Source organism: Salvelinus fontinalis, chromosome 22, assembly GCF_029448725.1.
Source record: "Salvelinus fontinalis isolate EN_2023a chromosome 22, ASM2944872v1, whole genome shotgun sequence".
In the NCBI taxonomy this organism is placed as follows: Eukaryota; Metazoa; Chordata; class Actinopteri; order Salmoniformes; family Salmonidae; genus Salvelinus; species Salvelinus fontinalis.
The window spans coordinates 9,116,962-9,142,911 of record NC_074686.1 but is presented as its reverse complement, the minus strand read 5'-3'; the positions used below and the strand labels follow the sequence as shown (position 1 = coordinate 9,142,911).

General features: G+C 43.1%; 1 protein-coding gene across 7 annotated transcripts in view; it reads left to right on the top strand.

Moving 5' to 3' along the window:
* Positions 1 to 211: 211 nt before the first annotated feature.
* Positions 212 to 25,950, top strand: part of LOC129819711 (glutamate receptor ionotropic, kainate 5-like) — a 110,870-nt gene continuing 85,131 nt past the window's right edge. For 3 of the 7 annotated variants that reach the window (XM_055876242.1, XM_055876237.1, XM_055876238.1), the window contains exons 1-2: positions 212 to 1,093; positions 5,562 to 7,405. The gene's annotated coding sequence lies outside the window, so the exon portion shown is untranslated. The remainder of the gene's footprint in view (positions 1,094 to 5,561; positions 7,406 to 25,950) is intronic. The other 4 variants (XM_055876239.1, XM_055876240.1, XM_055876243.1 and 1 more) reach the window with 2 other exon arrangements.

Here is a 25,950-nt window from a genome sequence, read left to right as displayed (position 1 = left end):
CTAAGAGAGAGAGGAGTCGTGAGTTACAGAGTTACAGAGAGAGAGAGAGAGAGAGAGAGAGAGAGAGAGAGAGAGAGAGAGAGAGAGAGGAAATGCTGATTGAATTGGAGAGAGCTGAAGAGGTATGGAGATACAATGAAGAGAGAGAGAGAGAGAGAGAGAGAGAGAGAGAGAGAGAGAGAGAGAGAGAGAGAGAGAGAGAGAGAGAGAGAGGAGGAAATGCTGATTGGATTGGAGAGAGCTGAAGAGGTATGGAGATACAATGATGAAGAGAGAGAGAGAGAGAGGGAGGGAGGATCAAATGCTGATTGGATTGGAGAGAGCTGAAGAGGTATGGAGATACAATGAAGAGAGAGAGAGAGCGCAAGGAGCTTGCTGGTAGTGCTGAATGCAGTCAGTTCCTTCGCTAGCCCCACACTGTGGAAATACAGCGAGCCCAATACTGAGGGACAACAGGACAAGAGGCGTTAGATAGAAAAGAGACGAGTCTAAGAGAAAAGGGGAACAGGGGAACAGTTACACAGCTTTCACTCATCTCCAAATGGACTGGTCTTTATGAAGAAGAGGAGCACCACAGAAGCCCAGAGAGGAGGGGGTCGATTCCTGTCATCTTCTTGTGACAGCCTGTGGAGCCGTAACCGGGGTGTCATTGCGACAGCGTTTGCTCTGCATTTTATTTGAGTGTGTGTATCCAACTACCTGTCAATAGAGTCTGGAGCTGTGATTGGCTTCTTGGAAAGAAAGTGATCTGTCGTTCTTTTTGGAAAAGGGGATTTGGCCAGGACGGATTTTGGGGAATTCAGGGAATTCAGACCTGACAGGGTCACAGTGTTTCTATTGCGCCCGCAACGCGCAACTCTGCTCTTCTCTCCTCTGCTCCTCTCCTCCGTTTTCTCCCTCGTTTCCCCCCCTTCCTCCTCCTCCCATTCTCTCCTTCCGCTCTCTTTTTCCCGTCGCCGGCCCACACGCCCGTAATAGCCGTCCGTTTGGCATTTGACTGAGGGCTCCCTCACTCGCTTTCCGTGGCAAACGCTAACTGCTGATCTAGCAGGGACTAACCGTTCGTTCGCCCATGGAGAGGGGACTGAGATGGGTGAGTGTGGGTTTTCCCCTGTCCTATTTTCTCCCCCTTTTCATCTCCTCCTCCTCCCTCTCTCTCATCCCCTTTCTTATTTCTGTTACGTCTTTATCTCGCTGGTCGTTATTTGTCCATTGTTCTCCATCAATCATCCCTCATCCCCCTTTTCTATATCGACTACGGTCATCCATCAGCCATTTTATCGCCCCCTCTGTCTTTCGCTCCCCTCTTTTCCTCTTTCCCGTTCCCTCGTTTCTTTCATCACTCATTCCTGCCATCACCCACCCAGCCACCCATCGAGGGTGCACACATACTGTATGAACGAGCCTGGACGTCAACGGACGGTCAACCGAAACCAAAGTGTTTAGGGTCAAAAAACGTCACTCACAGCGAACTCCCCACCCCCGGAATTCCTATTTCTCCACATAATCCCACTCCCTTCTTCCCCCCAAGTTCCCTCACCACTACTCCACCTCCATGATACCCCCAAACCACTAACCACCAGCATCATCTCAGCTCCATAGACTCATATTTTTGGTCAGTGTCTGAAATGCCATAAGGAATGTATGGCTGTACGCTATTGCTAACACTAGATGGCACTCGGGGTGACGGGGTCATAATAGCACAAGCTGTGTTCTGTTACTGAGATCACCATCACACTGTGTGCCTCCGTTGGGTTGCTGCAGCGGGTTTAAACACCGGGAGGCAGGGTCCTGTGGTCCCATAGACTGCAGGCGACGTCTGGGAAAGAACACAGCAATGACAAACCAGTGTCTGTTCAATAACGCTATAGCTACACCTCAGGGGGATGTGTTGAGTTCTCGTGCACATACACACACTTACGTTCGTGCACACACACACACACACACACACACACACATGCGCACACACACACACATGCGCACACACACACACACACACACACACACACACACACACACACACACACACACACACACACACACACACACACACACACACACACACACACACACACACACACACACACACACACACACACACACACCCTGACACTCATTCTTTAACAAGATGCCTACAACCATGAAAACACAGATGCAGAAAGGGGTACAGACACACACACCTACTGCTTAGCCATCTGGCTGTAACACAGGTTTCTCCATTCTGAGACGTACATGGTGCTTTACCGTATGAAGATACAAAGATGACCCTGTGACTAAAACAACGTGAAGCCTAACGAATAATGACACAAATGAGAGAGAACTGTGATTTACAAACAGTGACTCATGGGTTTGAAAACAGAAGTCCGAAATTGCATTGAAATAGTGGAGATGATATCAGAGCAAACCAGCCCTTCTTTTGTCTGGGCCTCAATGTATAACCCAGATGACAGAGATAAATCAGGCAATGCTTAGGGGATATTACTCATTTTTAAAAGGCTTGTGATATTTTTTTTCAGTTAAGAACAAATTCTTATTTTCAATGACGGCCTAGGAATAGTGGGTTAACTGTGGGTTCAGGGGCAGAACGATTCGATCTTGCAATCTTTCGGTTACTAGTCCAACGCTCTAACCACTGGACTACCTGCCGCAGTTGAACCTGTATCTTTCCCACTGGACAGTTGCCCCTAAGCACAGATCCAGGGACAGTTTATGTTAAATCTCTGAGTGGTTTACGGTTAGAGCAGGGATAAGCTGATCTGAGATCTGTTATTAGGGCCATTCTCCGCCTGTAACCTTTCCTTCCAGCTAATTTGGCTGCCATCACCATTCACCGTCACGCCACATGTACTCCAAACTCCTACTCACCATACACACCACACACACTTTCAGTTCTCACACACTCAAACATCTATCTATCTGTCTCCCACCAGTTGGAAGCATCCACATGTAGAACTCGCTCACAATAGCTACATTCGAGCTGTTGTACTCTGCAGATGCACTTTCGGCTGGAGTGTTGCAGTGAAGCCGGGTAGCTCCATTTGCTAAGTGCTAAATCCGACTGTAGTTGCTAGTCGGTAGCTACATGCGGAACACAAGAGGCCTCTTGACCGCCGTCCCCCGCTAAGGCAGGCAAGCCGTGCGCGTTCGGCCCTAGCTGCCACTGATGGCGTTATGTAAAGAGCGCTAACGTTAGGCAAATGTTGGTAGAATGGTAGAATCTCCAATGTCCACCGCTGTGGCTACACTTTCAAACACGTTTTTCCCCCTCCCTTTTGAACAGCCTCTGCCTTTTCTGAAATGAACGCCCTTGGTGGTAATGTATATGATATGACCACGCTGCTAATGTCATAGCAACAGTAAGGAAACATTTAGACAGCGTACGTTTGCAGCAGTACCGCCTTTCATACTCATTAGTACAGAGGGTAAATGTTGATGTTACAAGGAAAATACCATATAGTCGTCCTTGTATGTGTAAACACTTACTTAGGAGAGCATTCGCTATATATAGAAAAGTATGTGGACACGCCCTTGAAATAAGTTGATTCGGCTATTTCAGCCACACCCATTGCTGACAGGTGTTTAAAATTGAGCACACAACCCTGCAATCCCCATAGACAAAGATTGGCCTTACATAAGAGCTCAGTGACTTTCAACGTGGCACCGTCATAGGATTCCACCTTTCCAGCAATTTTTATTTTACCTTTATTTAACCAGGCAAGTCAGTTAAGAACAAATTCTTATTTTCAACGCCGGCCTAGGAACAGTGACGGCCTAGGAACCTTGTCAGCTCGGGATTCGATCTTGCAACCTTTCAGTTACTAGTCCAATGCTCTAATCACTAGGCTACCTGTCGCCCCGTCAAGTAGTCCAACAAGTCAATTAGTCAAATGTCTGCCCTGCTAGAGCTGCCCCCATCAATGTAAGTGCCGTTATTGTGAAGTGCAAATGTCAAGGAGCAACAATGGCTGAGCTGCGAAGTGGTAGGCCACACAACCTCACAGAACGGGACTGCCGAGTGCTGAAGCGTGTAGCGCGTAAAAATTGTCTGTCCTCAGTTGTAACACTCACTACCGAGTTCCAAACTGCCTCTGGAAGCAACGTCAGCACAAGAACTGTTTGTCGGGAGCTTCATGAAATGGGATTCCATGACTGAGCAGCCGCTCACAAGCCTAAGATCACCATGTGCAATGCCAACCGTCGGCTGGGGTGGTGTAAGGCTCGCCTCCATTGGACTCTGGAGGAGTGGAAACGCGTTCTCTGGAGTGATGAATCACGCTTCACCATCTGGCAGTCCGACGGACGAATCTGGGTTTGGCAGATGCCAGGAGAACCCTACCTGCCCGAATGCATAGTGACAACTGTAAAGTTTGGTGGAGGAGGAATAATGGTCTGGAGCTGTTTTTCATGGTTTCGGCTAGACCCCTTATTTCCAGTGAAGGATAATCTTAACGCTACAGCATACAATGACATTGCAGACGATTCTGTGCTACCAACTTTGTGGCAACAGTTTGGAGAAGGCCCTTTCCTGTTTCAGCATGACAATGCCCCCGTGCACAAAGCGAGGTTCATACAGAAATGGTTTGTCGAGATCCGCGTGGAAGAACTTGACTGGCCTGCACAGAGCCCTGACCTCAACCCCATCGAACACCTTTGGGATGAATTGGAACACCGACTGCGATCCAGGCCTAATCACCCAACATCAGTGCCCCGACTTCATGAATGCTCTTGTGGTTGAATGGAAGCAAGCCCCTGCAAGTCCCCAGTCACACTGTTACCACCTGGCACGCAGTCTCGGACCAACAGGCTACGAGGAATCTACTACCACTAGGCCCATCTGACTGCTGAACAGCTAACTCTAGCTGCCTCCCTGCACAGAACCGCACCTTAGAGACTATTTTCATCACAGATGACTGCACTGTAGAGACTATTTGCACTACCCACACATCCAACCCTCACACACACGCATACACACAGTCAATGCTACTTTTCTATTATATTTGTAAATACAGTCCCTTATTACCGTGTAGTACTATGCATACTACATCTTATATTACTTCTATTACTTGTTATTTTTGACTTGTTATTGATATTATTGTTACTGACTTTTGTACTGCGTTGTTGAGGGAGTTAGCACCAAATCATTTCGATGCACCTTTTATACCTGCTGTAAACTGCGTATGAGACAAAGAAAAAGTTATACTAACATTCATTCCTGAGTTGAACAAATAGTGTTGTTTACCTTGAAACAAAGTATGATTCAAGTCAGCGGAACCATACATTTAAAATTGGATGAACAATGATAGTTTGCAAAACTACGAAGGTGGCTGTGCCTGCTATACATTTCTTATGAAATTGATGTTGTAATTGAACACGGCCCCCTGACATATAAATGTAATGAATCAAATAAAATGTTGCCTTTTTACAGTGCATTTTCTGGGAGATGGTGAATAATGACTGGGTATACAGTATGGTGCTGAAATGCTGAAATGCACTCTTTCTCTCCCCCTCTCTCTCTCTCTCTCTCTCTCTCTCTCTCTCTCCCTTTCTCTCTTTCATTACAGATCCCAAATCACTTCTGGAGACCTTTTCACCTGGCGTCCATTTCCTGCCCTGACAAGGACCACACTTCCCTCCATGGGGCCACTCTTCTGTGTGATAACCTCTAGAGTGCCCCATATCCTTCACACCTAAAGACTTTGCATCAAGCTTGCTTCCTTTGGTGGTGCCATGGCAACCCGTTCCGTTCAAAGCCTCAGTGTTTTGCTGTCACGTTGAATGACTAGTGGATTTGGGTAATTTTTATGTATGATGACAAGTGGATGTGAGAACTAAAAGACAGGAAAGCCATTGGTACCCGTGAATTTCCTGCCAAGATGTCTCACAAGAGGTGATGCGGCTGTCATGTAGGAAGTACAGTAACGTATTGGATTCCGAAAATCCTTTAGTTCCAGATAATCTTGTTTCAACATAAATACTCTTTGTATCCTTCTGTAATCTACAAAGCAGTGGATTCCCTCTCAGAACCCAGAACTGAGAGATCGTTTGAAATTGCAACTAGGTTATTATCTGCCAATCTCTTCTCTCATATTCCCATCATTTCACTTATGTTTTTGAGTAGCTTAATTATGTTTGGCTTAATCTAAGAGACTGCGTGAAAATCTTCCGGCCCTCCCGGTGAGAAATACACCTGAAACAAACAAATTACAAAAAAAAGGTGTAGATAAGGAAGAGAGAGGTAGAAAGAGAGAGATTAACAAAGATAAGCGAGTCAAGTAGGGAACAGGTGTAGAGTATCTAAAAAGAGGAAAGTGAGAGAGAGAGCAAGGCTGAGAGTCAGGCTGACATTTTCACAAGCCCGATTATAGAGGAGAGAAGAGAGAAAGGAGAGAATCCGCAGGGATGGTTGGGCAGGGGGGGTGGATAGAGTGGGGGTCTGGGTAAGGATAAGGGGGCCATTTTAGTCAGATAGTGGGGTAACGGTAGGATCCCAACCTTTAGACTGACACCCACCAGTGTCATTGGCATTCTCTGCACTGCCTTCCTCGCTGTTCCTCAGGCGAAGGGGAGAGTGTAAGAGAACAAAAAGAGGGGGGAGGGAGTGAAAGAAAAGAGTGAAAACGAGTGCTTCTGAATGATTGTACTGTCGCCACAACCGGGGCCAATTAAGAGAATTGCATTATATGCCTTAATCTTGCCAGTCAGGTGGGAGAGATATAGACAGAGAGAGGGGAACAGGTGCCACAGACACACGTCATTATCGCCTTCCTCTTTCATTTCGTTTTTTTCTTTTCATCTCAGAACGAGATCCTTTTTGAGGACTGTTCGCCCCGTTCGCCGAACGGGAAGGCGGGAGAATGAAAGAGTTATTTTTCCCAATTGAAACAGAATGTTCTTTTTCTCCCAGCTCTTTTATTTGTTAACAGCACACTCTCATTCATTCTGCCGCCTCTTCGTCGCTCCGCCAGGGCAGAAAGCTAGATACTTCACCTTCACCTCCGTCTAAATCCCTTTTTCCACTGCTGTTGGATATTTTTCGCTCCTGTAGAAAATGTATCCTTTTCCACCCTGAGGGAATCATTTCCTATTAAAGAACAAACCTAGGGGTTGGACATTACTCCTATACAGGTTTTCCCCATAATACACCATATCACCATATCAAAAAGAATAGACTACTTGGTGAAAAGAAAAAGAAAAACCCTCCCAAAGCCCAGAGACCCAGTCTCTCGCGACACCCCCCAACTCCTTTCTCTCCCTCCCCTCCCTCCGCCTTCCCCTCCTCTCTGAGCTTACTCCTCTCTCTCCATTCCTTTTATCCGTGGGGCATCCCACTCCCCGCCGGGACTCAGCCGGCTTGCATCCGCGGGAATCTTTTGATATCGGCTCCTGGTGTCGTCTGATTCATTCTGTGAGTATACCACTCTTTCCTCTCGCTCTCCCCTCTCATTTGGTGTGTGAGTGCGCCATTGTGTGTCTACTCTACAGGTACCTTGCCTCCTGTTAAGGCGTCTCTCCCTTTCGTTTGATTATAGTGGCGAGCTTGTAGTAATGCTCTCTAGTAGACGGGTTAAGTCGGTGTGTGTCTGTCTGTGTGTGTGTGTTTTTGTGTATGTGTGTGAGATGTATTTACATGTGAGGGAGGCAGCAGTGTTGATGATGAATGATGCATCTGAGGTACTTTGTGCATTATTGTAGATAATTATAAACTGGCTGGTTTGAGCCCTGAATGCTGATTGGCTGAATGCTGTGGTATATCAGACCGTATACCACAGGTATGACAAAACAGTTATTTTTACTGCTCTAATTACATTGGTAACCAGTTTATAATAGCAATAAGGCCCAAGGAGTGTGGTATATGGCCAATATACCACGGCTAAGGGCTGTGTCCAGGCACTCTGCGTTGAATCATGCTTAAGAACAGCCCTTAGCAGTGGTATATTGGCCATATACCACACCCACTTGGGCCTTATTGCTTTTAATTATACAGGTATGGTTGAGTCCTTTCTGCAATGTGCTTGTGTAATTATGTGTGTGTTGGTTTTTTCCTTTTATATGTGTTTTATGGAATGTGCTGACTTACAAGCTTTCATTCTGCACTCCCTAAAAATATTTTGGCTGCCCTTAAGTTTTGCTCTATCATATTTTGTGAACATTACACAATCAATTCATGTTTTCTGGCGGAATGTAATTGTCTCTTATAGAATTTACTTAACTCGGTGGAACTTGATGTGCACCAGATTCATTCATGTAGAAATTAAGTGATCAAATTTCATTTGGTCAAAGAGTTTTTTCTTTTTGGGGGGACAGAGCTCATTAGACTAATACCCAGCATGCTTTGAAACCATACATTTGTACATTTACATTTACATTTTCGTCATTAAGCAGACACTTTTATCGAGAGTGACTTCAGTCAGTGCATTCAACCAAGATAGATAAACAATCACATGTAAAAAGTAAAACGTTTATGTGACCATTACTGAGAATGTTGTTGTAGTTAAAGGGATACTTCGGGATTTTGCATTTTAACAGATACCCATAGACTACTAGTCATAGTGCTAACACTAATTAGCATTGATCTGTGAAACTAGTGCTAACTTCCTTCATGATGTACACAGAGACATAAATATGGTGTCCACAAATTAATCTGACTCTTGGGAAGTAGATTAATGGAATTGCTAATATCCTGAAGTATCCCTTTAAACTGGTCTGTTGGTTAGTACACTGTACCTTAAAATGAAACCCGGTTGGTTTAGGAGCTGGCTGGGTTGGTTTAGGAGCTGGCGGGAAAGCTCATTGATGAGCAAGAAGCAGATGGGAGTGCAAAGCTCCCTACTGCAATCTTTGTTTGTTGTTGATTTTTTAAAAGTTAATAAATGCTTTTTTCATTTAGCAGTTAGAATTAATGCAACTCAGAGCTAAAACTGACACAATTGATTCATTTGGGAGGCACTTCTAATTAAGTCAACATGATCACCTGAATAGATTTTGTCAATCTGACGTAATCATTTCTAATTATTATCTCTTAATTCCATAGTGTTTCAATAACACAATTAAAAGAAGCAGATCTGTATTAATCATGTCACGTAAAAACCATTAGGTTGAATTGTGTGTATCAGGATTGGGCTCAATTCCAATTGATGGCAGTCAATTCGGGAAGTGATTTGAATTTAAAATTCTGAAAATTTAAAACATTTGAAACAACTACTTTTCACTTTATTGAGAAGTTGTTGAAATTAAATGCACTTTTTTTGGTTTATTGAATTGTCATTTCAGTTTACTTCCTGAATTGACTGCCTTCAATTCGAGTAGATCCCAACCCTGGTGTGTATGTGGCTTTTGATGTACTGTGTGTGCCAAAGCAAGGCCTACACTTTACATGATGTGTACTAAGTGTTTACCACTTCACTAGGCTACTATCGAAAAACATCTTATCATACAGAGTGTGCATAACATCCAAATGTAAAAATTATGACATGCTAAATAGTCCTTGTGGCAGCAGAACTATACTCATACAATACATTGTATTAACCCTGGGATAGTAATTGATGGGCCCACAGAATGTAATTCCACCAGATCCAAGGCCTATAGATAGATGGACAATCTGCACTGACTGGATTTCCAAGAAGCACCAAGGACGCTATTTCTGCCAATAAGTAACCGTGGGATATGATATGATTAAGATCGTTTTTTTTTGTGCTCTTTCCGTCCAACTCCTCTGACACCTCTTAGCTCTGCAGAGCTCTGTATATTGTAGAGTGCTAAGACCTCCTCTATCACTGTCCAGGCCACACACTGGGCCTTGTCGATTATTCGAAAGCTATATTGATATTCTGCTTGATCTAGATGGAGGAAAATCACTCCTTTTTACAGTTAATGGCTCAGATGGAAATAGCCTCTTTTTTCACTCCGGACAAAACTCTTACCTGGATAAGTCAGGGAGTTTGTGCTATAGCTTGAGAATTGAATACGAATTGTCAATCTATTATCAGTTTATTCTGGTTTCAGAGTTGAAATGATGCAGTTGACGCTACGGTGTTGACGCTACGGTGTTGACGCTACGGAGTTGACGCTACGGTGTTGACGCTACGGAGTTGACGCTACGGAGTTGGCGCTACGATGTTGACGCTACGGAGTTGGCGCTACAGAATGTATGTTTTGAGGTCATCTTTTGATGTGTGGGGAATATCAGTCATCAGAAATCAAATTGCTTTATGTTGATTAATAACAGTGGTGTGAGCTTGGACACGTAATAATTCAGTTATGGTGATTCATGTTAGCGATCAGATTGTTTTGTTAATTGGTGAGGATTTCTGTCAGTCACACGAAACACCACTCTATGTTGATTAATTCATAATGATACATGTCAATGAGATGTATCTTGATTCATCTACCCATACATGTTAGTGAAAATGAAGGATGAACTACAATGCAGCCTACATTTACAATGTCATACACCACTTCTGTGTTTCAAATTGATAAGCAGTAGATATAGGTCAAGTATGTATTAAGAATGAAATTCAAATTCCAGATTGTGTGTTGCTAGGAATTATCATTTGAATGGGCATCAATTATGTTTTCCTCAAAAAACAATTTCATTGAAGTCCTCTATTCTTCTCAACCTTGGCAACACTTTCTAAGTATCATCTCACAGGAGATAAAGAGGTCCAAATTCACAGCCAGATAGAAATACACATCACAGACACTTCTGTGAGGGCGCTGATAGCTAATATCAGTCATAGTAAGTGATAGTAGGTTATGATTAGTTGGAGTGATTATATGCCTGGTGGCCTTACGTCAGCTGATGAGCACGTTAGCTGGAGTGTGTGCAGCGCTAGACTCATGTCTCTGAGCTGAGCTGCTTAGTCAATGCTGCTCGCTGGAGCGGGACGTTGCTTCTACTGTGGCACGTTGCTGAGTTGTCTGCAGCCACACAGCTCAGCACATGCTGCACACACTGCCACTAGAAACACGCACGCACGCACGCACGCACACTCACATGCACACACACACGCACACGCATGTGCGCACACACACACGCACACGCACACACGCACACGCCAAGAAGCACTATCCAGCTGTGTGGAAGGCGGAGGACAGTGGAAAAGGACAGGAGTTTGGGTCAAAGCATGTCCTCGTGGGATCGTGCCATTTTGTTAGCAATTTGTCACATAGTTGATGACGGCAGTAAAGGATGTCCCAGTCGGCCAGTGGCAGAAGTGACAAATATAGAGTTCTAGAGCCTTCCTATGTGCTGGGATGTGAGCATTGCAGTCACATCGAGAGAGTGGGGACACAGAAACGCATTCCCATGGTGTCCTCTTCTATTGCTGCGGAGTCCATCTTTGTTGACACCTTTGGAATTTCTAAATTCGTCTGACCCTGAGGTAGACATTGTCTGAGGTAGACAATGAGGTAGAACTACCTTTTTCATGTAATAATTTACGCATCAAAGATCATCCTTTGGCATTTTTTTCAGAATGTGCTAGCGACAAAAAGTTTAAAGGCCCAATGCAGCCGTTTTTATCTCAATATCAAATCATTTCTGGTTAAAAATGAAGTACCTTACTGTGATTTCTCAAGCAAGAATTTTGCTAGGACTGTCTGGGAGTGGTCTGAGTGGGGAGGGTAAAACTGAAAACGAGCTGTTATTGGCAGAGAGGTTTGGAACTCTCTTGGTCTATCAACTTATTTATCGCCTAGTGATGTCACCGGGCAGGCCAAAACTCCACCCCACCCAAAACAGGCTGAATTTTCAGGCGGTCTTTTCAAACCGGTCTTACACTAAAAGGGCATTATCATAATTTTTACAATTTCACAGTATTATTCCAACCTCATAGTGTGGAAATATTTGTAAAACACAGGAAATCACATTTTTGTCTGCACTGGGCCTTTAAGAGATGGATTCGAAAAGACTACAATGAGTCTTCTCACAGTAAGGGGTGTAAATGTGTATTCAAATAAGTCATTCCTCACATTTAAATGGTATTACCCAGAGCAACTTGACAATAAACCAGTGTATTCATATTTTGAGATGTGCAGCTTTGTCAAGGAATTTGTTTGGGAAGGTTGCAGTTCAGTCAGTGGTTATGTGGTTGATTATTGTTGAAAAGCTTGCTGATCTGCAATTGTCACATCTTTGTGTAAAATATCCAGATGTTTCTTAATTTACCTGTGTGTTGGGTGCTGTAGAGTGGAATGAATCAACCAAAAGGATTGGTAGAATAAAGAAACCACATTTGGAATATAACAGTTGTCATAGTTACCTTTGTAGGTATAGAAAAATGTCAAGCTTTGTTAGGGAATCATACAAAAAACAGCTTTCACTTACCTCTGATTCCAGTAATATTCAGTGACAACAAAAGCCTAATCGTGATTGTGCAAAAGTGGTGCAGGTAGCCTTCACAGGGTCCTTCCATCAGCATTGGTCAAGCATCAATGTCTCAGTGTGGTAGCGAGGCCATTACTTAGTCAACGGTTCTAACCGACAAGGGACAGTTCACCCACAAGGTATAATGGCTAACCAGCTAGTTAATGACATCAGTGTTCACCACCAAACAGGTGTTTGTTCGTCCACTAACTCTGTTCTACTGACAAGGTCTCTACTAACTAACAAGGGTTGCCGTTTGGCGGCTACAGACCGTTTCAGTAATGACATCGCCACCTGGTAACGAGGTAGCTTCTGGACATCAGATGACAGTTACTAACCTCAATTTCGACTTCAAATAAGACTTCAACTCCGACTCAGCTGTTCATACCGGACCCTATTCCTTTGTTCCATGGGCTACTAAAACGCTGCATGCGTAAAGACGGGAGACGAGATGTAGTCCTGGTTAAATTGTGGTGAAGAGGGACCCGCCGGCGCTCCCATCTGTTTTATATGCAAATGTCCAATCACTCGAGAATAAGATGGATGAGCTTCGTTCGAGAGTCTCGTATCAGAAAGACTTTAAAAGCTGCAATATTACATTTCTTACTGAAACGTGATTGGATGATGGCACTATGCACATGGTACTCGGTGGATTGTACATGCAGCGTCAGGATCATACAGTGGCTTCGGGGAAGTCAAACAGGAGGGGGAGTGTGTTTTTTCATTAATAACAACTGGTGGGCTGCTTAAAGTATGAATGGAATCTCGAGCTTCTGCTCATCTGATATAGAAAACCTCATGGTAGGTTGTAGACACTTTTATCTACCAAGAGAGTTCCCATCCGTAATTATCACAGCTGTCTACAAGCCAACACAACTATGGCACTCAACGAACTGTACGGGGCCATAAATAAACAAGAAACCGCTCATCCAGAGGCATTGTTTCTGGCGGGTGGAGACTTTAACGCAGGGAGACTGAAAACTGTCCTAATTCACTTCTACCAACACATCTCCTGTGCCACTAGGGACGCTTACAAGGTCTTCCCTCGCCCCTTATTTGGCATATCTGACCATGACTCCATTCTCCTGCTTCCTGTTTACAAACAAAAGCTCAAACAGGAAGTGGCAGTAATGCACTCAATACGGAAGTGGTTGGATTAAGCAGACGCGAGGCTACAAGACTATTTTGGTGCTACTGTACAGACTGGGCTATGTTCCAGGATTCATCCGATAGTATTGACCACAACAGTCATAGGCTTCATCAATAAGTGCATTGACAATGTAATCCCCACAGTGACTATAAGAACGTATCCAAACCAAAAACCATGGATTAAAGGGAATATCCTGGGCTAAAGGCTAGAGTTACCGTTTCCAAGGAACGGGACACGGACATGGAGGCATACAAAAAAGCCTGCTACGACCTCCGTGACATCAAACATGCAAAAGAACTATATCGTCCCAGACACCCTAGACCGACTCCAATTCGCATACTGTCTCCACAGATGACACAATCCCAATTGTACTTCACACTGCCCTCTCCCACCTGGACAAGAGGGGAAATAATTATGTGAGAATGCTGTTCATAGACTACACCTCAGCGTTAAAAACACCATAGTCTCCAAGCTCGTCACCAAGCTAGGGACCCTGGGACTGAAATTCTGGACTTCCTGATGGGCCAGGCCCATGTGGTGAGGGTAGGCAACAACACCTCCACCATGCTGACTCTCAACACGGGAGCACCTCAGGGGTGTGTGCTTAGTCCCCTCTTGTACTCCCTGTTCACCCACGACTGCGTGGCCACATAGGACTCCAACACCATCATCAAGTTTTCTGACAACACGACGGTGGACGGCGATGAGTCAGTCTACAGGGATGTCTGAGACTTAGCAGTTTGGTGCCTAGAACAACAACCTCCTCCTAAATGTCGGTAAAACCAAGGAGCTAATCGTAGATTATAGGAGAAAGAGGAAAGAGCACACCCCCATACACATTGATGTGGCTATTGTGGAGTGGGTCGAGAGCTTCAGGTTTCTTGGCATCCACACACACCTGCACAGCCGTGAAAAGGGCACGGCAGTGACTATTCCCCCTCAGGAGGCGGAACAGATTTGGCATGTGCACTCGTATCCTCAAAATGTTTTTCAGCTGAACCATTTAGAGCATCTTGATGGGCTGCAACCCCACTCGGTATGGCAAATGCACCGGCCATGCCTGCAAAGCATTACAGAGGGTGGTGCGAACAGCCCAGTGCATCACTGGGGCTGAGCTCCCTGCCATCCAGGACCTCTATATCAGGTGGTGTCAGAAGAAGGCATGAACAATTGCAAAAGCCTCCAGCCACCAAAGCCATAGACTGTTCACCAACAGGCTCCGAAGCAGCTTCTACCCCCAAGCCATAAGACTGCTAAATAGTAAATTAATGGTACCTGAACTATCTGCCCTGACGCTGTCTTGCGCTGACCCTATGCACACTCACTAGACTAAATATACACACTCACACACACTACATTGGCACCCACACAAAACCCACACACATTCACATACACAACACACACACACATACGCATCGCCACAACCCAAACACACGTACATACACACACGCACACACACACTTTTACACTCATCATTTGCTGCTGCTGCTGCTCTTTATTTTACTCTTATTATTATCTATCCTGATGCCTAGTCACTTTACCCTGCCTTCATGTACATATCTACCTCAAATACCTTATTATTATCTATCCTGATGTCTAGTCACGTTACCCTGCCTTCATGTACACATCTACCTCAAATACCTTATTATTATCTATCCTGATGTCTAGTCACGTTACCCTGCCTTCATGTACACATCTACCTCAAATACCTTATTATTACCTATCCTGATGCCTAGCCACTTTACCCTGCCTTCATGTACATATCTACCTCAAATACCTTATTATTATCTATCCTGATGCCTAGTCACTTTACCCTGCCTTCATGTACATATCTACCTCAAATACCTTGTACCTCTGCACATGGATCTGGTACTGATACTCCCTGTATATAGCTCCATTCTTGTGTATTATATTTTCTTCTTCTTCTGTTACTATTTTTAAACTCTTTATCATTGGGAAGGGCTTGCAAGCATTTCGCCGTAAAGTCAACACCAGTTTGATTCGGCGCTTGTGATTCAAAATTCAAAAAGGCACTCGCACATCTGAGCTATCGTGCTCCACCCACATCCGCTCAACGCATTGAGTGGGGTTGGAGTCGAGGGAAAATAAACGTGTTACCAAATATAGCAATGTGCATTTCAAAGGTATTCTAATGAAAATGTGTTCATAAAACGTATTAAACACGCCTGTAAATCCACAATGAGGACATCGACCTATCAAGTAGGTTTTCATAAATAAATTCCCCCAAAAATTCAGATAGGCTGAAGTGGTGGCAATTCGCTACAAGTGACAAATAACATTTGATTTGATTTGATTAGCTCTTTGCCTTTGTTACCGGTCAGCTGGAGGGGCCTTAGACTCTTCAATTACGGACGGATTTCTCAAGGCTCTGCCAGGCCGTCCCACACTCATCATTACTGGCCTTGGGAAGGCATTCATCTCGATGGGCCGAAAGTACTGGAGAAAAATCAATGGCTATCTCCCAATAGATTTAATGACTCCTTTTGCTTGTCGGCTTCACTTTAGGACCACTGGTTGGTGAAGGTAACAGACAGGCTTTTCCCACCACATTGCGCTCAAGTATGAGGCACTTTAAGACCCGAGTTCATGTAAGAACATGATGAGTAAAGAGAGCTGTTTTAAACTATTGGAGCTCAGCCAATGTATTTTTGTCCAGCATACTTGTCCGGCCAGACCCCCTGCATATGAAAGAGAGATGAGCTATGCATCACATACATGTCAAATAAATGGATCATCAATAAGGACCAAACTTGGGTTAAAATACAAGTGTATTTGAGTATTTGTTTTTTAAATACTTATTTTCTGTGTATTTGACTATTTTCGAATAATGTGGCCTGAATCAACTTATTCTATTTTCAAATAACTTCTTATAAATAGCTTACTACAGTATTTGAAAGCCTTTTCAAATACTTATTTCAAATACAACTTTCAAATACCTGGGTTAAATGCATGGGAGTGTATTTGAGTTAGTGTATTTGAGTATTTTCAAATACTTTGCAATATTCAACTGTCTTTTCAAATAAAAAACATCTTAATACTTCCAAATGTATTTAAAGGTAATGAAATACCCTATTTGAACCCAGGTCTGATAAGGATAATGACGCCAATGGAGTCCGACACATAACGGAAAATACATTACAGAAAAAAACGTTACAATTTATATACATTTAAAAACATTAACGTGTGTGTGTGGTGTGTGTGTGTGTGGTGTGTGGTGTGTGTGTGTGTGTGTGTGTGTGCATCTACCAGTTACGCATACATGTCGGTACTTATAAACAACAAGTACATGTAGGTCACGTGAGGGAGAGGCATTGTGCCGTGAGGTGTTGCTTTATTTGTTTTTTGAAACCAGGTTTGCTGTTCACTTGCACTATATAAGATGGAAGGGCATTCCATGCACTCATGGTTTTGTATAATACTGTACTTTACTTGAATTTGTTCTGGACCTGGGGACTATGAAAAGACCCCTGGTGGCATGTCTTGTAAGTGTGTGTGTCAGTGCTGTGTGTAAGTTGACTATGCAAACAATTTGGAATTTCCAACACATTAATGTTTCTTATAAAAACAAAAAGTGATGCTGTCAGTCTTTCCTCAACTCTCAGCCAAGAGAGACTGGCATGCATAGTATTAAGATTAGCCCTCTTATTATAATGAAGAGCAAGATGTCCAACTCTATTCTGGGCCAGCTGCAGCTTAACTAGGACTTTCTTTGCAGCACTTGACCACATGACTGGACAATAATCAGGATGATATCAAACTAGAGCCTGCAGGACTTGCTTTGTGGAGTGTGGTGTCAAAAAGCAGAGAATTTCTTTGTTATGGACAGACATTTCCCCATCTTTACAACCATTGAATCTATATGTTTTGACCATCTATATGTTTTGACAGTTTACAATCTAAGGTAACACCAAGTAATTTAGTCTTGTTCAACAACCACACCATTCATTGCCAGATTCAGCTGAGGTCTAAAAATTAGGAAATTATTTGTACCAAATACAATACAATACTTAGTAATCAGGACCAGAGTATTACTGGCCGCCCAATGCAAAACAGACTGCAACTCTTTGTTAAGGGTTTCAGTGACTTCATTAGCTGTGGTTGCTGATGCGTATATGGTTGAATCATCAGCATACATGGACAATATGCTTTGTTTAATGCCAGTGGCCGGTCATTGGTAAAGATATAAAAGAGGGCTTAGAGAGCTGCCTTCTGGTACACCACACACTACATGTTTGACATCAGAGAAGCTTCAATTAAAGAAAACCTTCTGAGTTCTATTAGATAAGTATATACGGTAGAGGTCGAAAAGCCATAACACATACTGTACGTTTTCTCAACAACAGGTTATGGTGAATAATATCAAAGAAATCTAACAGTACACCTCACACAATCTTCTTATTATCCATTTCTTTCAACAAATCATCAGTCATTTGTGTCAGTGAAGTACATGTTGAGATACCTTCTCTATATGCATGCTGAAAGTCTGCTGTTCATTTGTTTACAGAGAAATAGCATTGTATTTGGCCAAACACCATTTTTCCAACAGTTTGTCAATAGCTGGCAGCAAGGTGATAGGCCTGCTGTTAGAGCAAGAAAAGGCCGCTTTACCACTCTTGGGTAGTGAAATGACTTTGGCTTCCCTCCGAGATATGACAGATAGGAGTGGCTATAGAGTCAGCTTCCATCCTCAGTAGCTTTCCCTCTAAGTTATCAATGCCAGGAGGTTTGTCATTATTGATCGATAACAATCATTTTTCCACCTCTCCCTCACTAACTTTATAAAATTCTAACTTTTGTTTCATTCAAAAAAATGTATGCATGAGTATGATGGCTCACTGTTAGTTGTTGGCATTTCCTGCCTAAGTTTGCCCACTTTGCCAATGAAGTAATCATTAAAATAATTGGAAACATCAAATGGTTTTGTGATGAATAAGCCACCTGATTCGAGAAAAGACAGAGCTTAATTTGTCTTTCTGCCCATTTTTTCCCCATCATTATTTATATAATTGATCTTGGCTTCATAATACAGTTTCATCTTCTTTTTGTTGTTTCGTCACATCATTTCTAAATTCATGGTGAGTCAGCCAGTCAGATGTGCAGCCAGACTAAGTAGCCACTCCTTTTGCACCATCTCTTTCAACCATACAGTTTTTCAAATTTCTCATCAATCCATGGAACCTTAACAGTTCTGACAGTCCGTTTCAAATTAAATCAAATTGTATTTGTCACATACAAGTGTTTAGCAGATGTTATTGCAGGTGTAGTGAAATGTTTGTGTTTATAGCTCCAACAGTGCAGTAATATCTAACAAGTAATATCTAACAATACACACAATCTAAGTAAAGGAATGGAATTAAGAATATATAAATATTTGGACGAGCAATGTCAGAGCGGCATAGACTAAGATACAGTAGAATATAATAGAATACAGTATATACATATGCGATGAGCAATGCAAAAGCTGTAAATATTATTAAAGTGGCCTGTGATTTTAAGTCTATGTGTATAGGGCAGCAGCCTCTGAGGTGTTACTGATGGTAATTTAACAGTCTGATGACCTTGAGATAGAAGCTGTTTTTTAGTCTCTCGGTCCCAGCTTTGATCCACCTGTACTGACCTCGCCTTCTGGATGATAGCGGGGTGAAGAGGTAGTGGCTCGGGTGGTTGTTGTCCTTGATGATCTTTTTTGCCTTCCTATGACATCGGGTGCTGTAGGTGTCCTGGAGGCACCACCCTCTGGAGAACCCTGTGGTTGCGGGCAGTTGCCGTACCAGGCGATGATACAGCCCGACAGGATGCTCTCAATTGTGCATCTGTAAATGTTTGTGAGGGTTTTAGGTGCCAAGCCACATTTCTTCAGCCTCCTGAGGTTCAAGAGGCGCTGTTGCGCCTTCTTCATCACACTCCCAGGGCCCTCACCTCCTCCCTGTAGGCTGTCTCGTCATTGTTGGTAATCAGGCCTACTACTGTTATGTCATCTGCAAACTTGATTGAGTTGGAGGCGTGCATGGCCACGCATTCATGGGTGAACAGGGAGTACAGGAGGGGGCTGAGCACGCATTCTTGTGGGGCGCCAGTGTTGAGGATCAGCGAAGTGGAGGTGTTGTTTCCTACCTTCACCACCTGAGGGGTGGCCTGTCAGGAAGTCCAGGACCCAGTTGGACAGGGCGGGGTTCGGACCCAGGGCCTCGAGCTTAATGATGAGCTTGGAGGGTACTATGGTGTTGAATGCTGAGCTATAGTCAATGAACAGCATTCTTATGTAGATATTCCTATTGTCCAGATGGGATAGGGTAGTGTGGAGTGCGATGGCGATTGCGTCATCTGTGGATCTATTGGGGCGGTAAGCAAATTGAAGTGGGTCTAGGGTGTCTGGCAAGGTAGAGGTGATATGATCCTTGACTAGTCTCTCAAAGCACATCATGATGACAGAAGTGAGTGCTACTGGGTGAGTCCTTTAGTTCGGTTACCTTTGCTTTCTTGGGTACAGGAACAATGGTGGACATGTTGAAGCACGTGGGGACAACAGACGGGAATAGGGAGAGATTGAATATGTCCGTAAACACACCAGCCAGCTGGTTCGCGCATGCTCTGAGGTCGCGGCTAAGGATGCCATCTGGGCCGACAGCCTTGCGAGGGTTAACACACTTAAACATCTTACTCACGTCGGCCACGGAGAAGGAGAGCCCACAGTCCTTGGTAGCGGGCTGTGTTGGTGACACTGTGTTATCCTCAAAGGGGGCCAACAAAGGTTTTTTCGATTGTCCGGAAGCAAGACGTCGGTGTCTGTGACGTGGCTGGTTTTCCTTTTGTAGTCTGTGATTGTCTGTAGACCCTGCCACATACGTCTCGTGTCTGAGTCGTTGAATTACGACTCCACTTTGTCTCTATACTGACGTTTTGCCTGTTTGATTGCCTTATGGTGGGAATAACTACACTGTTTGTATTCGGTCATATTCACAGTCACCTTGCCATGGTTAAATGCGATGGTTTGCGCTTTCAGTTTTGCGTGAATGCTGCCATCTATCCACGGTTTCTGGTTAGGGTAGGTTTTAATAGTCACAGTGGGTACAACACCTCCTACAACACTTCCTGATAAACTCAGTCACCGTATCTGTGTATTCGTCTATGTTGTTCTCGGAGGCTACCAGGAACATATCCCAGTACGAGTGATCAAGAACAATCTTAAAGCATGGATTCCGATTGATCAGACCAGCGTTGAATAGTCCTTAGCACGGGTACTTCCTGTTTGAATTTCTGCCTATAGGAAGGCAGGAGCAAAATGCAGTCGTGATCTGATTTGCTGAAGGGAGGGTGGGGGAGGGCCTTGTAGGCATCCCGGAAGTTGGAGTAGCAGTGGTTGAGTGTTTTAGCAGCACAAGTATTACAGTCAATGTGTTGATAGAATTTTGGTAACGTTTTCCTCAAATTTGCTTTGTTAAAATCTCCAGCTACAATTAATGCAGCCTCAGGTAATGCAGCCTCAGGATATGTGGTTTCCAGTTTGCATAAAGTCCAGTGAAGTTCTTTGAGGGCTGTTGTGGTAGCGCCTTGAGGGGGTTATATACACGATTGCGACTATAACCGAAGAGAATTCTCTTGGGAGGTAATACGGTCGGCATTTGATTGTGAGGTATTCTAGGTTGAGTGAACAAAAGGACTTGAGTTACTTTATGTTATCACAATCACACCATGAGTAGTTAGTCATGACACATACACCCCTGCCCTTCTTCTTCCCGGAGAGATATTATTCTTGTCTGCGCAATGAACTGTCAACCCAACTGGCTGAACAGACTTAGACAGTATATCCCGAGAGAGCCATGTTTTCGTGAAACATAGTATGTCACAATCCCTGATGTCTCTCTGAAAGGAAATCCTCACCCTTAGCTCATCAACTTTATTTTCCAGAGGCTAAACATTAGCGAGTAATGTACTCGGAAGCGGTGGGGGGGGGTTGCGCGTCACCTGAGTCGGACTAAAACTCCACTCTGAGTACCTCTTTTCCGCCGGCGGTGTTTTGGAACAGCCTCTGGAATCAGTTCAATTGCCTCTTATACACTATTTTAGGCCCAGCTTTTGGAACTTTGGCTATCCTGGATATAGCTGGCCTCTATATTGTGATGAATACATCCAATGGGTATGGATACAGCTTTAGAACAAAGTTGTACAGTATTAGTAAAAATGTGATCAATACATGTGGATGATCTTGTTCTTCTAGTGTTTGTAAACACCCTGGTAGGTTGATTAATAACCTGATCCAGATTACAGGCAATGGTTACAGTGAGAAGCTTCCTCTTGAGCGGAAAGCTTGATGAAAACCAGGTCCCTTAGAAGTAGACCTCTCTGATTACATCACATACACTTTCAAGCAGTTCACACATATTATTTAGATACTGACTGTTAGCACTTGGTGGCCTATAGCAACACCCCAAAATAAATGGTTTTAGATGTGCCAGGTGAACCTGCAACCACAACACTTCAATAACCCTTGACATAAGGTCTTCTCTAAGCAATACAGGGATATGGCTCTAAAAATATACAGCAACACCTCCCCCATAAGCATTCCTGTCTCTTTTATAGATGTTATATCCTTGTATTGTTACTGCTGTATCATCAAATGGATTATCTAAGTGAGTCTCAGAAATGGCTAATATATGAATGTTCTGATGTTAGCAAGTTATTGATTTCATGAACCTTATTTCTAAGGCTGCATATATTAATATGGGCTAATTTCTAGCCCTTTCCTGAGTAGCTTACCAGAGATAAACATAACATGGAAAAGCGCAAACAAAGCCAAAGAAAAATATATACATTCAGCAGTCCATTAATCAGTTGGTGTGTGTAAGTGTGTGTGTGTGTGTGTGCTGTGGGGTTGAAGCTACGAATCCACAGGCTCATCCCTTCCAGGATTTTGGGAAAGAGGTTGGAAAATAAGCATGTCATAACAGATGTAAGCAATGTCCCCACGCGATCTGGTAGCTTTCATGGCTGGGGTAAGATCTTTCCTCTTCTGGCGCACAGCTTCAGGATGGTCCTCATTGAGGAAGTTGTAGGTTCCTCTCAAGATCTTGGCTCTTCCGGAACCGCTACAGTACCTTGTCCTTGAACCTCAGGAACTTGACCACTATCGGGCCTGTCACCTGGGCCAGTGGTGAGTTTTCGAGTCCTGTGGGCGCGCTCCACCTCAATCTTCCGTTTCTCCGAGACCATTTCCCTCACTTTCAGATTCTGCAATTCCGTCACAACAATGTTGTTCCGTCTTGATTGTCCCTAGAGATAATCTGATTTCTCCGTCATTGTTATCATGGATTCACATACAGAATTGTCCTTTCTCAATGACTTACCAATTGCTGTCATCTTGCCATTCCCATGTTTAAACCCATTGAATTGAATTGAATTTATTTTGGGTAACAGACGTATACAACAAAATGTACAATGTGAACCCAGAGGATATCACTTAAAAGTATTATTTAAAATGCTTGTTTCCAAAGTGGTCCTCGATGGTAAAAACAATAACACACACAATGATTAAAAGGCCAGACAAAATTACAAACAACCATAAATACATTCATTTACACTGACATCCTAAAAAGTGGCACTATTCACTGCACTTTTCCCTAACCTTAAAAATCAACCATGCTCATTTCACATTTCGACCTTCAAAAAACTCTCTCTTCATTGCACATCATACCTATCATTCAAATAAATACACCTGACCAGCAGTAGGGTGCACAAGGGGCAGTGAAGTGGTTTCTCTTACTTGTACAAACTTGTCCAAATGAAAACTTTGCCTGATTTTTAAAGCCATTTCTTAGCTTGATCTCTAAGGGATGGCTATTCCATAGGCAAATGTCTGTATAGAAAAACATGCTCCTCGCAGTACTGTTTACTCTTGGGATTTTACAGGACATATCACTAGCTCTGCTATTGTGACTGTGTTGATTATTATAGACCATAGCAATGTGGTTTTTCATGTAACCTGGGGCACGATCATTTAAGATGTCAAACATATGATTAAGTTTAAGTTGGTCCACTCTGGACTCCAAAGGCAACAAGCCCACCTCCCAGAACTCCTGTACCCCTATGTGGGTCCTAGGGGGGACACAGCATTTACCGGATAACATTATTTTGCATGACCTGCATTCTCTTTTTCAGTTTTTTTGATAGCCCACTATACCAAGCAGAGCAGGCATAATCAGAATCAAGGTTGAGACAAGCAGTTTCTTAACTTTGATGTGAAAATATCTAGTGTAACGTTATAAACATTTCGATTTGTTTGCCATTTTAGAAATAATTTCAGCAGCAATCAGGTCTCCAGAAAGGGATTGATCTAAGGACACACACACTTGGTTTAGATTCAAGCTCCTTGCCTGCACAGTTTACCTTTATCTTGTCATTTTTTTTTTGTGACAAAACCATCAGTACAGTTGAAAATGGGATGGAAACCCCTTTAACTTGTATTTTTTATTCGGTACTGGGAATTTAACCGCAAAAGTATTTTTTATGTGAACTACGTAACCATGTTTTATCCTCAACAAGTCAATTTCTACACAGTGTTTGTGCGTTACCTATACAACGACATTGTGGGGATCAGACTCCCATAATTGACCTACAGTAAAGACGAATTTTCCAAGGACGTTAATGGAGAGGAGGCCAGATAGATACTGTATCTCAGGGTAAATCGCTTGTGGGTTGAGAGGTGGTTATTTGACTGCAGTCTTATTTCCTGTGACCAGGGACCCTTTTAAGCCTGGTCTATGATGACCGCTTTGGCAGCTGCAATAGGGACCAATCAAAAGCCATTGATTAGCTGTCAGATTGCTGCTGTGTACTCCCCCCGTAGCCAAACAGCCTTTCGACAGCCACAGCGGTAGGCAGGTAACTAATGTGTTATTGAAATGGTACAGGAACTGGATGGGGCTTTTAGGGTTTTTTAGAACCTTGTGTAGAAGGTGGATATGATTGTGTGAATAAGCCATTGCCATGACTTTACTTTCATTAATGTGATGACTGTTATTTATTTAATCAACTAACTATGTTTAATTGTTACCGGATTAAATCAATCATACAACAATTAACTCATTAGGATTTGGGGCACCATGGGAGCAGTTGTTTAAAGAGTTACCATCTCCCAAATTAAACTCTAAAGGTCTTTACCGTATCATATCATCATTCTGAACAGTCATAACCTCCTGCATCTGCAAAAACCCCAGCCTTACTTATGATTCAGTACTACACAAATCGGTTTAATTATTTATTTGCTAACTAACTAAATTGTAACACAGTATAAACATACACACTCAATACATTAAAACAGGTCCCTAGCGGACTGACACAATATGGCAGCTTGTTACAAAGGAGATGGAGAGGGTGAGAGAGAGAGAGAGAGAGAGAGAGGCAGAGACATAATACTTTAGTTGTAGTGTTCTGTCTTTATTTTCTTAGTCAACCTTCTGTTCTGTTTCATTGTGTTCTTGAACGTAGCCCCTTTTCTTTGTGTTCTTGAACGTAGCCCTATCTTTGATTTTTGTTCATTGATTTCACCTGTGTTAGTTACTCACCTGGTCTCATCAGCTCCTTATTTAGTTCAGTTCATTCTGTTTGGTATTGAACAATATTGAGGTATTGTTCGTTTTGACTCTACTAAGCCTTTTCCTAGCTTGTTTGTGAGAACCAGTTAGAACTAGTACTAGTTTTTATTCACCTGCCTGTTTGCCTACCTGTCTATGACCATTGCCTGCCTGTGACCACGATTTCTGCCTTCTGCGAAGGCGTAATAAACACCTGCTGCACTCTGCAAGTGAATCTTTTTCTCCCTGAGTATTCATTACATTAGTACATTTAGAAACTACTCTCACAGTAATCATATACTTTGCACACGAACTGCTACCCGTTTGGAGTAAGAAATAATGAATGAAATTATTCTTTGAAGATCGGTGGGTCTCAGTGGGGTGATGAGAGTAGTAGAATACGATGGTTTGGAAAGTAGTAGAATACGATGGTTTGAAGAGTAGTAGAATACGATGGTTTGAAGAGTAGTAGAATATGATGGTTTGAAGAGTAGTAGAATACGATGGTTTGAAGAGTAGTAGAATACGATGGGTTGAAGAGTAGTAGAATACGATGGTTTGAAGAGTAGTAGAATATGATGGTTTGAAGAGTAGTAGAATACGATGGGTTGAAGAGTAGTAGAATATGATGGTTTGAAGAGTAGTAGAATACGATGGTTTGAAGAGTAGTAGAATACGATGGGTTGAAGAGTAGTAGAATACGATGGTTTGAAGAGTAGTAGAAGGGTCCCATTTAAATTTGCTTTTCTAGATACCTTACTTAGGACAGCTAATCAGCCATACCAGCGATTGTCCGGGAGGTGACGTTATCGTCTCTACCTTGTGTTAAGATTGAGTTCGAACCA